The sequence below is a fragment of the Chenopodium album genome, chromosome 8 (assembly GCF_948465745.1).
Source record: "Chenopodium album chromosome 8, dcCheAlbu1.1, whole genome shotgun sequence".
Classification (NCBI taxonomy): domain Eukaryota; kingdom Viridiplantae; phylum Streptophyta; class Magnoliopsida; order Caryophyllales; family Amaranthaceae; genus Chenopodium; species Chenopodium album.
The window spans coordinates 58,467,093-58,478,845 of NC_137841.1; positions in this window are offsets into that span (position 1 = coordinate 58,467,093).

The window sequence follows — 11,753 nt, forward strand, 5'->3', positions numbered from 1 at the left end:
GAAGGTTACACCCCTTCACGATCCATGAGATCGCTAACTCCATAGTGGTCTGGAATCATGACTGGATATTCGAGGATGAAGGTACGAATCCAACCTAAAAGTGATTGAACTCGCCCTAAAAATAGACCTCTACTTTATTCTTCTCATATTCATGTGCGCTTTTTTACTAACATGTAATCATTAGGTTAACCCTAAACCTGTTTAATCTATGTTGGTTGAATATTAATGCACAAACAAATCTATTACTGGCGATCACTTGAATTAAAATCATATTAGCCTAAACAAGATTATTAATTATCTTTTAAGGCGTGATTTCAAGTACAAATTCCCTTTAAACCTGCACAAAAGGCGTGATAAAGCAATAAGGGGCCATTTGGTTCGCACGAGGGAATTGGAATGGAATGAACAAAGGGAAAGGAGAAGAATGGAATGAAAATACCCTTTTTTTGCTTTGTTGTTTGTTTTTAAAACAAAGGGAATCAATCCCCCCACTACACCACCACCACCACCACCACCACCACACCACCACACATTTCATCTTTCTCAGCCACCAAACTCCTCGTCTGCCATCCCCTGCCCCTCGCCGGCTCTCCCCCTCCCCTCGCCGCCCTTCCCCTCCCCTCGTCGCCGCTAGCCGCGTGAGCCACGACCTCCCCTCCCCCGAAAAAACCTCTCCTAGCCCCGCAAAACCCTAGCCCCGATCTCCCTTGACCCCGAAAACCGCCTAGCAGCTAGGGTTTCGAGGGTGGTGGGAGGGCTGGGCGGCGATTTTCAGGGTCAAGGGAGATCGGGGCTAGGGTTTTGCGGGGCTAGGGGAGGCTTTTTCGGGGGGGAGGTCGGCGAGGCTCGGGGGAGGGGAGGGCGGTGGTCGGGGAGGGGCGACGGTGGTCTGGGTAGGGGCGGCGGTGGTGATGTGGTGGTGTGAAGGTGGGTAGGGAATGAGAATGGAAATACCTAGGGGGTGGGGAATGAAGTTGGAAGGATTTGGGGTAATGGGGAGGGTAAAAGGAATCAACAAGATCGGGCCAGTTGATTCTCATTCCCTTTTATGATTACCCCCAACCAAACGGCCCCTAACAATAATATACATCAAGCAACATAATAATATTAGACACAACAAATCATCATCATCAGTAACTCAATAAAGCATAATAATATTAGTAAGATCTTAGGCATGATACTAACATGATTAATAACAAACCCTAGCATGTCACTAAACATTAAAGATCAAAGCTTTAGCCCTAACTTGATATTAACATGAAATTAGAAAGCATAAGAAGCACCCTAAATATGATACCAGAAAGCATTGAAAATATCCTTAAATGATACTAGGAATTAATAAAATAATTTAAGCATGCCTTCTACAAGAATAGAGCAATAAAATTACTCACTTTGATGCCCCGTATCTCTTTCTAATAACAAAATACACGCGTTAGTAAACTTCAATAAAATATTAAATCAAACAATTAAACTAAATAATTGAAAAGAGTTTAGAAATTGGATTTGGGGTCCAAACCCTCAGAAAGTATCAACCTTTCACGTCTATGGCGAAAGCAACTTCGAGCTTAGCTAGGTGTGTCTAGAACTAATAAATGCGGTATGGTGTTTGTAAAAGGCTTGCTAGAAAGCATGAGGGAGAAAGAATAAGCTATATGCTTAAAAGAGAGAAGAGAGAGAATTGATGATTATTGTGGATCAAGCTTGTTGATGATTTGAAAAAAGGGAGATATGACCGCTATTTATAGAAAAAATAGTTCGAAAATCGATAGAAATTAAAAGAGTTAGAATTTAAATCGAAATAAAATTAGTTCTGTCACAAAGCTGTCGCCGTGCGACAGAGCTTGTCATCTAGCGCTGGTTAAAAGATAAAATGCGCTTGTACGGAATCCTTTTTATAATATAATTAAGTAATTAGAATTCGTGTTAAACAGTTTTAAGATTAAATTTATCATAAAAACACTTATTTTATTCCAAATAAAACTCTTAAGAATATAATTATCAATCCTAATTCCATTAGAATTTAAAAGAACCTTCTAGATTATTCTAGAAGACTAAAGTCAATCCTAAAAACTTTAGGAATAATAATTAATAGCCCCTCCACTAGATCATTGAGCCATATATAAAATCATTTTGGGCCCAACTTAGTATTTTGGCAATAACTTCCTCATTATTTATCGGAATTGAGCTTATAATATATCGTTGGAAAGCACTTTTCGAGCCCAATCCAACGACACTAATACTGGATTCATATCATGGACCAAACTAAATTGGACTAGCTATTTTCATAAATAGAGTGGATTTTCGAAAACAGAAAGAATGAGTTTTAATAAAAGGATTTTTTTGTCCAAAACTACCTTTATTTGACAACTTTTTGTCCAACACTACCTTATAATTTTTTTTTTGTCCACAACTACCCTTAAAATGAAATTTCATTGTTGACCACTACCTAAATTTATTTTTTTCAGACGTTGACCTTAATATTCAAGTCACTTAAAAGACATGTGTAGGGCACATGTTTTATTTTTTTTTTAATGATTTTGTTAATATTTCCCCCATTTTTTTCGTTTTCTCTCTCTTCCACAAACTTGATACTCCATCCCTCTCAAATCTCAATACTCCATTCCCACTAAAAATCCACACTACCTCAATTAATTTTGTTTGAATTTATTTATTTTTTGTCAATCACATGAAAACATCAATGCTCCATGAACCCCAATTGTTGTAACTCATATTCAACGAAAATGAGCTTTCTCATTCTTCAATTTGGTGGGTTTCCTTGCTTTTGTCTTCCTTCAATTTGGCGGGTTTGCTTTTATTTTCTCTCTCTTAAATTTGGTGGGTTTTCTTTGAAATTTATGTTTAATAATTATAAAATGTTTATCTTTTAGCATAATTTTTTGTTCACTTTAATATTTTATGTTTAATAATTTTTATTTATTTTCTTTTGTAGAACATAAATGTCAATACACTACTAGAAAAAGGGTCTTTAACGACAAACAATTTCGTCGTTATAAGCCCAAATAGTGGTCGTTAAAATTATTAAAGACGAAAAAGATTTCGTCGTCAAGTCGATGTAATAGGCTCTCTCGTTATTGGTTATAACGACGACGTTCGTCGTTAACAAACAACGACGAAATAAAGACTTGTCGTTACTCATTAACGACAAAAAATCAAGTCGTCGTTATTCAATAACGACGGTGCATTTTTTTTGTCGTAATTAGAATTCAATAACGATGAACAATTTATATATTAGTGACCACATTATCCCTTGCTAAATAATAGTCTATAATCTTAAAAATTCAAAAATTCCATTATTAACGACAATGAATATTTGTCGCTAATAATGCATACATACAACAAGAACAATTGACTACGCAACAATAATTAACCTTCTATTTAACATAATTTCATCAACCATATGCATAATTTAATATCAATTATTGGTTTTCAATCTCAAACAAAGTGTCATACAAATATTAGTATGATCCATATATATCATGCTAACAATAATTAAAACAATAATACTTAGTGCTAAAAGTATCATATTCACAAATAATTGTCATACATACATTAGTATGATCCTTATTCCAAAAAAATCCTATTCATAAAAGACAAAGAAAAATATCCTATTCTGTATGGCCATGAACATCATTGCTTTTTTCACGATCAGGTGCTTGGAGTTTGTGTGTCTGTAACATTGTTCGTTAGAGAAACATTAAATTTTTTTAAGAGTGTATCTTTAAACATCTTCATTTCAGCTTCAAACAAACCTGTTTAGGGTAAAAAATACCCTAGACAAGTGGACCAATGAGAGGAGGCCACGTGGTGAGCTCAGGAGGGCCCAAGAGGCCCAATATCCTCTTGACACGTGGCCCCCTTAGATAAGCCTCTGAAATGGCGGCCTTCAAGGGCCCAAATCCCTAGGAGCGCTGTAAAACGGCGCAGCCCACTAAAATCTAGGTCAAGTGACCTAGATAGGGGCACATTCTCCAACGACCCTATAAATAGGGAGATATTTCCCCATTTTGGGGACACATTGAATTATTTAATACACCTACATTCTCTCTCATCAGAGAAACACCTGAGCTTGGAATTCAAGCAGATCCCTACCTAAATTTCCATACTCTTTATTCTCTTTCAAGTTACTAATTGGATCCTCGGAGGCGGAGCTCCAACCACCCGAAGTCTCCGTTGTTTTTGCAGGTACAGCTTAGCCGGACCAATCTTTGTGACGTAACTCTCCTGAGGGACAAAAAACACCCAAAAAATTTGGCGCCGTCTATGGGGAGAGTACCTTGAAGATGGTTCAAGAGTCTGTACCACCTCCTAGCGTCTGAGCGACGACCCCGAAGTTTTCACAGACCAAGAGGATGAAGATCCTCAGGTTGAAACTTATATAGCCGATGATGGCTCTCTGATAACCAAGCGCATCCGGCCTAGAGACACTCTGGAGTGGGGTGCCAGCCAGGCGGGTACAAATCGACCCCCTGGGCAGCCGGAAGGGGAAACCCATACGGCTAGTGGATCAGCTCCCGTCACCCGAGACGAACTCATGAAGTTCATGACAAGTTTCAAGGGTGAAATTAAAGATCTGATCTCTAAGAGTCGGGCTGGCCCAAGTAGGGGTCAGTCGGCAAAAAAGACTCATGTGGAGAAGGGGAAGTCAATCAGAGATCGGCAGCTAACTCCTCATCCAAAGGAGAAGGCAGACGGGACCATTGATTGGTCCAAAATTCTTCTGCCTAAGAGGAATGCCAACAATCCCCGCCGGACTCCACAGCCGGTGGGAAGCAAAAAATCAACTCTTGACGCCCGGGAGATCATCACCCGCAAGAGAAACCAGCAGTTGTCTGAGTCGGCTTCTACGTCGAACTTTCCAGACAGTTTCAACAACACTTCTGCAGAGAATGTACCTTCCTTGCATGAGAGCCAAACAGGCGGTAATACCGTCCATTCTGGTCCTCAGATGATAGGGACTGCGCCGTATGTACCTTCTCAGGTCTACGATCAGTATTCTCCCTATTTCATGCAGCCGACCCTCTTTGGAGGTCAGGCGGCATACAACAATGTCCAACCTCTGGACTGGCAGCTTCGTCTGCTCCGCCTGGGTGAACAACCTTCTGCGTTCACCCGGGAGATAACCGAGGCGGCACAGCCGGCCAAGGTTAAAAAAGTGTTGGTAGGTACCTATGACGGTACCACCAACCCGGAAGATCACCTCATGGCTTACACCAACCTCATGTACTTACAAGGGTAGGATGATGCCACTTGGTGTCGATGCTTGACAGGGTAAAGTCGTATCCCCTAATAAAAAATAATTACCTAAATCTCTAACTAAAGTAGATAGGGAAGTAGGGTTGAACTCCACAGGGAAACAAGTCTTTTTAATTCTAATTTATTATTATAATCTAAATTATTTAAGTAACCAATATTTATAATTAAGTAAGAAACTAAACTACTAAGGTTGAGAATAGGAAGATAACAATATATGGAAGGATCTAGGGCATAGGTTCACCAATAAATAATACTCCAGGGTAAAACATAGTAATCAATCATTGACATTGCATAAATAACATGATTAACAGGCTCTCGCAATTTATTAACCAACATAGATCTAACAGGCTCTCGCAATTTATTAGATCTAAGTTCTTATTGAAAATAGCCTTTAATATCAAATTAACATCTGCTCGATTCATCAATTTAATATTGCTATACTTTTACAAGCCGCAATTGTAAAACATTAAAACAATCCAATAAGAAATTATCATGCAATACCAATAATCAATAATAGTCAATCATCAATGCATCAATTAACCAGATTGTAAAGGGCTCTCGCTACGTATTACAATCACACAATTAATTTACCGGTATTAAATCTCATCTCTCGAATCTTGACTTAACCATTTATAAATTAACTTGCCTATTGAAACTAGACCTAAATATTAATTCTCATCTCTCGATTCTTGAATCAATATTGTCAAACTCATGCATAAAAGATAGGCCTAATCTAGTCACAGAGCATTAAATCAATCAATAGGAAATTAATCTAGCATTGATAATCAACAACAATAATTTACCCCTTCATATTATTTATTAGATCCCCATAAACCCTAGAAATTAAACTACTCACAAATCATTATGACTAAACTAATAAAATAAATAAATAAAAGCATAATCAAGGGAGTAAATAAAATAACTGAAATTAAAGGGGAAGAAATTGTTACCAAAAAGTAATCTGGAATTAATGGAAGAATTAAGGACAAAAGTTTAGAGAAAGAATTCTAAGAGAATAATTAAGAGAGTAAAGAAAGAGTAAAGAGGAGAGGAAGAGAAGAAGAAGTGATAATCAAAACGTATTACGGAGGAGTATTTATACTCCGTACAAAAATCCTAAGCTAAAACAAATTAAAACTACGTTAAACATCAACTAATAAAACACGCGCCCGATCGGGCGCGCCTTTTTTGTCTCTAATAGAAATCTCGCGCCCGGGCGGGCGCGTCACCGGGCGCCAGACTAAGCTTCTCCCGCCCGGCCGGGCGCGCCTCTGGGCGCCAGCCTTTTTGGCCGGGCGGCTCATTTGGGCCACTATTTGGACTTCGATTAGGCTCCAATTCTTCAGGCCAATCTGGGTTTCCTCTTTGGGTCTTGAATACTCGGTCCAAATGCCCCGGTATCACCTATACTGAGCCCTTAATCATCGGTTCGATGGCTCTAACCGGCCCTGGGCTATAAACTCTGGTCGTGCTTCTCCAATTTTCGTGATTGCTCCAAAATATCTCGGAAAAATACTCCAAAATCATAAATCCTTGAAAAGCCAACCAAATCTACGAAAACACTAGAAAACACCAATTAGTAATAAAAGTGGCTCTAAAGAGCCAAAAACACTACTAATTATGACCAAGGGACGGGGGTAAAATAATATATAAAATAGACACATCAATGCTTCCCGGCTCCATTAAAGGGCATTGCCCAACAATGGTTTGGCAACCTGCCAGCCGGGTCCATTGATAGTTTCAGGAAGCTCGCCTTCCTGTTTGCTTCCAACTTCTCGATGAACATCCTTGCAAAGAAAGCAAGTCTTGACTTGAGCACCATTAAGTAGGGGGAAAGAGAAGGATTGCACTCCTATGTTAGGCGGTTCAATCAGATCAGATGTCAAATTCAAGGACTGTCTGACGAGGTAGCTTTTACAGACTTTTTCAAGGGTCTGAGAGACGGGTCGACTTTTAAGTTCGACCTAGTCAGAAAAGGGGCTTTCACTTTACAGGCGGCGCTGAGGGAGGCGGAAAGTTATATTCAAGCGACCGACCTCTGCTCGCCTGGTAACCAGTCGGACTCTAAGAAGTCTGACAAACAGAAAGACAGCCGGCCTGCTCAGCCGGCCAAGAAGAAAGAAGAGAGAAAGAAAAGAAAAGAAGTCTGGGCGGTTAGTGATTCCGACCCGCCGTCTCAGAAGAAGAAGAAAGAATTTAAACCGTACGTTCCTAAGTACGAGTTTAACAAGGAATGCAACTCCATCCTCATGGAGATCAAGGACCGGTTGTCCTTAGAGAAGCCAAATCCAATGAAAAGTTCCATTCAATCAAGGAACAAAAATAAATTCTGCCAATACCATGAGGAAGTTGGCCATGACACCAACGACTACTTCAGCCTTCAACGGGTGTTGGACCGTCTGGCTGACTAAGGGATGTTAAAGTCCTATATCTCCAAGTCCAAAGGGACTAATAAGAAGAATTTGGGGCAGTCGTCTAAGACACCCCATCCTGCTAGTAGTTCGGACACTGATAAGGAACCGGTCTACACCATAGCAGGTGGGTTCTCATGCGGTGACCCTACCATCCGGGGCACCAAGAGCCATCTTCGAAAGATGGACAAAGATGATGATGAGCAGGCGTCTGCTAGCTCCTCCTTCCCAGACGTTCTGATCACTGAGAAGGACAGGGGCAACGTCCGTCGTCCGCATGACGACCCGATTGTCATTGAATGTAAGGTTGCCAACCAGCTGGTTGGACGAATCCTTATTGACACCGGCAGCTCATCAGACATCATCAGTCTCCGGTGCCTGCAAAAGCTGAAATACAACATCTGCAGCATGCATCCGGTTACCCACCCCTTGGTTGGCTTTGGGGGTGGAATGGCATACCTAGTCGGAAGGGTTGATTTACCAATCCGGTTGGGTGAGAAAGGAAAAGGACGACACCTGGTCGTCAAGTTCTTGGTCGTTGAGGAGCTAACCGCCTATAACATTATTTTGGGCCGGCCCACCCTCAACGAAGCCAAGGCTGGAATCATCCCTTCCCTCATGCTCATCAAGTATGAGAGGGATGACGGCTCTGTTGGTTCCTTGAATGGGGATCAGAAGACGACCCGGGAGTGCTACCTCTCAGCCGTCAAGGATACCGTGGCCCTAGATAGCCAAGGGAAGGAACCAATAGACATTGACAATGTCAAGGATGCCGCCCTAGCCCCACCAGTAGCCGGGAAGAAAAGAAAGGCCCCGCTGCTGATGGAGGTGAAGAAAGAGAAAAAATAGCAATCACTGACCGGGGAGCGGTCAGCTGAGCTCCGTCCCCAGCCGGCTGGAGATCATATTGATTTACCTCTGGACGACAGCCGTCCAGAGCGTACAATTAAGGTTGGGACGGCTGCCCATGCTAAATTGGGTGCAGATATGCACCTCCTACTAAAAGAATTCAAAGACATTTTTGCCTTTGAAGTGGAGGAGATGCCAAGCGTTAACCCGGATCTTGCTGTCCACAAACTCGCCGTGGATCCTAAAAAGAAGCCCATTCGGCAAAAGAAAAGAAATCACGGCAAGGAGAGAAGTCAGGCGGCAGCTGCCGAAGTAAAAAAGCTGTTGGACGCTGGGTTCATTCGGCCATGTAATTTTCCCGACTGGGTGGCGAATGTTGTGCTTGTAAAGAAGCCGAATGGTACCTGGCGTATGTGTGTTGATTACACAGACCTCAACAAGGCATGTCCTAAGGACAATTACCCACTTCCAAAGATCGACAGTCTGGTCAATTAGACAGCCGGGCATGTCTTGATGAGTTTCATGGATGCCTACTTCGGCTTCCATCAGATACCCTTGTGGAAAAAAGATCAAGAAAAGACGGCCTTTGTCACTGATCAGGGGTTATTCTGTTACACTGTGATGTCGTTTGGCTTGAAAAATGCGTCGGCTACATTCCAACGGATGATTAATACGGTCTTCATTAATCAAATTGGGAGGAATGTGGAGGCGTACATTGATGACATGATAGTCAAATCCAAGCAGCAGGTGGATCACCTTGCTGATCTCCGAGAAACCTTCACCACACTCGGGCGGCATAAGGTTATGTTAAATCCTAAGAAATGCGTCTTTGGTGTTGAGTCTGGGAAGTTTCTTGGATTCCTGATTGATCAAAGGAGGATAGAGGCTAATCCTGAGAAGATACAGGCGATAATTGACATGAAGTCACCCCGCACTGTCAAGGAAGCACAGAGGCTAACCGGGTGCCTGGCGGCTTTGGGGAGGTTCCTCAGCCGGTCAGGTGACAAATGCCTTTAATTCTTCCAAGCAATCAGGAAGAAGACCAGATTTGAATGGGGGAATGATGCTGAGGCGGCCTTCCAAAAGCTAAATGAGCACTTGCACTCTTTGTCAAGGCTTGTTAGCCCTTTGCCTAAAGAGTCGTTATATATGTACCTAGCCGTCTCGGATCATGCTCTCAGTGCTGTTCTCCTTGCTGAGAGAGACGACATTCAGCTCCCGGTCTATTTCATTAGCCATGTTCTGAAAAATGCTGAGCTCCGATATCCCATGGTTGAAAATTTTGGTCTTGCCCTGTATATGGCCTTCAAGAAATTGAAGCCGTATTTTCTGGCCCATCCGGTGGTAATTTACACCGATCAGCCCCTCAAGCGGCCAATGTCTACCTTGGAATCATCCGACAGAATGCTGGAATGGGTTATTGAAATGCAAAGTCTTGAAATCACTTTTGAACCTAGAAAGGCAGTGAAAGGTCAGGCGTTTGCCGACTTCATTGTTGAAATGACACGACCGGTTTAACCGGATAATATGGATCAGGTGTGGAAAGTGTATGTAGACAGGAGCTCGACGAAGAACGGCTGGGGTGTAGGAATCATATATGAGTCCCCTAAGGGGGACATATTTGAATATGCACTGCGGTTTAAGTTTCAAGCCTCAAATAATGAGGCGGAATATGAAGCCCTGCTAGCCGGAATTCGCATGTGTAAGGCAGCAGGGGCAACTAAAATTGATGCCTACTCTGATTCACAGTTGGTCGTTAGCCAGTATGAGGGAAAATATGAGGCAACTCATCCGGCTATGATCAAATACCTTCAGGCAGTCAAAGAAGAGGCCGGGGCACTTGAGGAATTCCGTCTGAGTCAGTGCCCAGGTCAGATAACAACCAGGCGGATGCGTTGTCCAAATTGGCCTCGTCCGCCTGCTGTGATACGCCTCGGTCAGTCTCTTGGGAAGTTCTTGAAAAGAGAAGTATATATGAAGAGCCCATTTGAATCCTGGACCGAAGCTCTACCTGGATGGATGGCATCCGGGCATATTTAGCAGACAACATACTTCTTGATTCACCATAGGAAGCAGCCGTCATGAAAAAGCGAGCAGCAAACTTCGAGTTGAGAAACGGAGAGCTCTTCAAGGCGGGTTTCCTTAAACCTCTATTGAAGTGTGTTACACCAGAAAAGGGGAAAGAAGTTCTTGAAGAATTGCATGCTGGATATTGTGCCTCTCATATAGGCGACAAGTCCCTAGCCGTTAGAGCCAGACGGCATTACTTTTGGCCCACTCTTGAAGCAAACGCTAAAGAGTTGGTGAAGAGATGTGACAAATGCCAGTGGTTTGGCAAGCTTATTCACCGCCCGGCTACTGATCTGACGGCAATCCATAGCCTAGTCCCGTTTGCTAAATGGGGCATGGATATCCTGCGTCCTTATACGCCTGCTCCAGGCGGAAAGCGCTACATTTTGGTGGCTGTGGATTATTTCACCAAATGGGTAGAAGCGGATCCGGTCAAGAACATCAAGACAAAGGATGTCATCTCTTTCATTTGGAAGAACATCATCACCCGGTTCGGGGTACCTATGTCTATGGTGTTTGATAATGGCCCTCAGTTTGAAACACCTCATCTTAAGACTTGGTTGGGAGATCAGGGTATCTCACATTGTTTTGCATCAGTCGGCCGACCCCAAGCAAATGGCCAAGTTGAAGCATTCAACAAACTCATCTTAGACAGCATAAAAAAGAAAATTGAAAGAGCAGGTGGCTTATGGGCAGAAGAGCTAATTCATGTCCTATGGGCCATCCGGACTACTGCCAAAGGGGCAACCGGTGAAACCCCATTTCTTATGGTATATGGTGCTGAAGCCGTCTTGCCCATTGAACATTATGAGCCGACTCTCAGAGTCATGCTTTATGAGGAAGAGGCAAACTGGGAGGCCATGCGGCTAGCATTGGACTCCCTCCCGGAACGCAGGGGCAATGCTGCCCTGCGCCATGAGATATACCGTCTGAGAATGGCCAGAGCCTACAACAAGAAAGTGCGCAAGCGTCCTTTGAAAGTTGACGACTTTGTGTTACGTAAAATGGAGGCAACCGGTAGGGCCAATGAAGCTGGAAAGCTAACTCCTAATTGGGAAGGCCCCTACCGGATTTATGAAGAAGTCAGGGATGACACTTACCGTCTGGAAACTCCAGACGGTCGGCGTCTACCTAGAACTTGGAATGTAG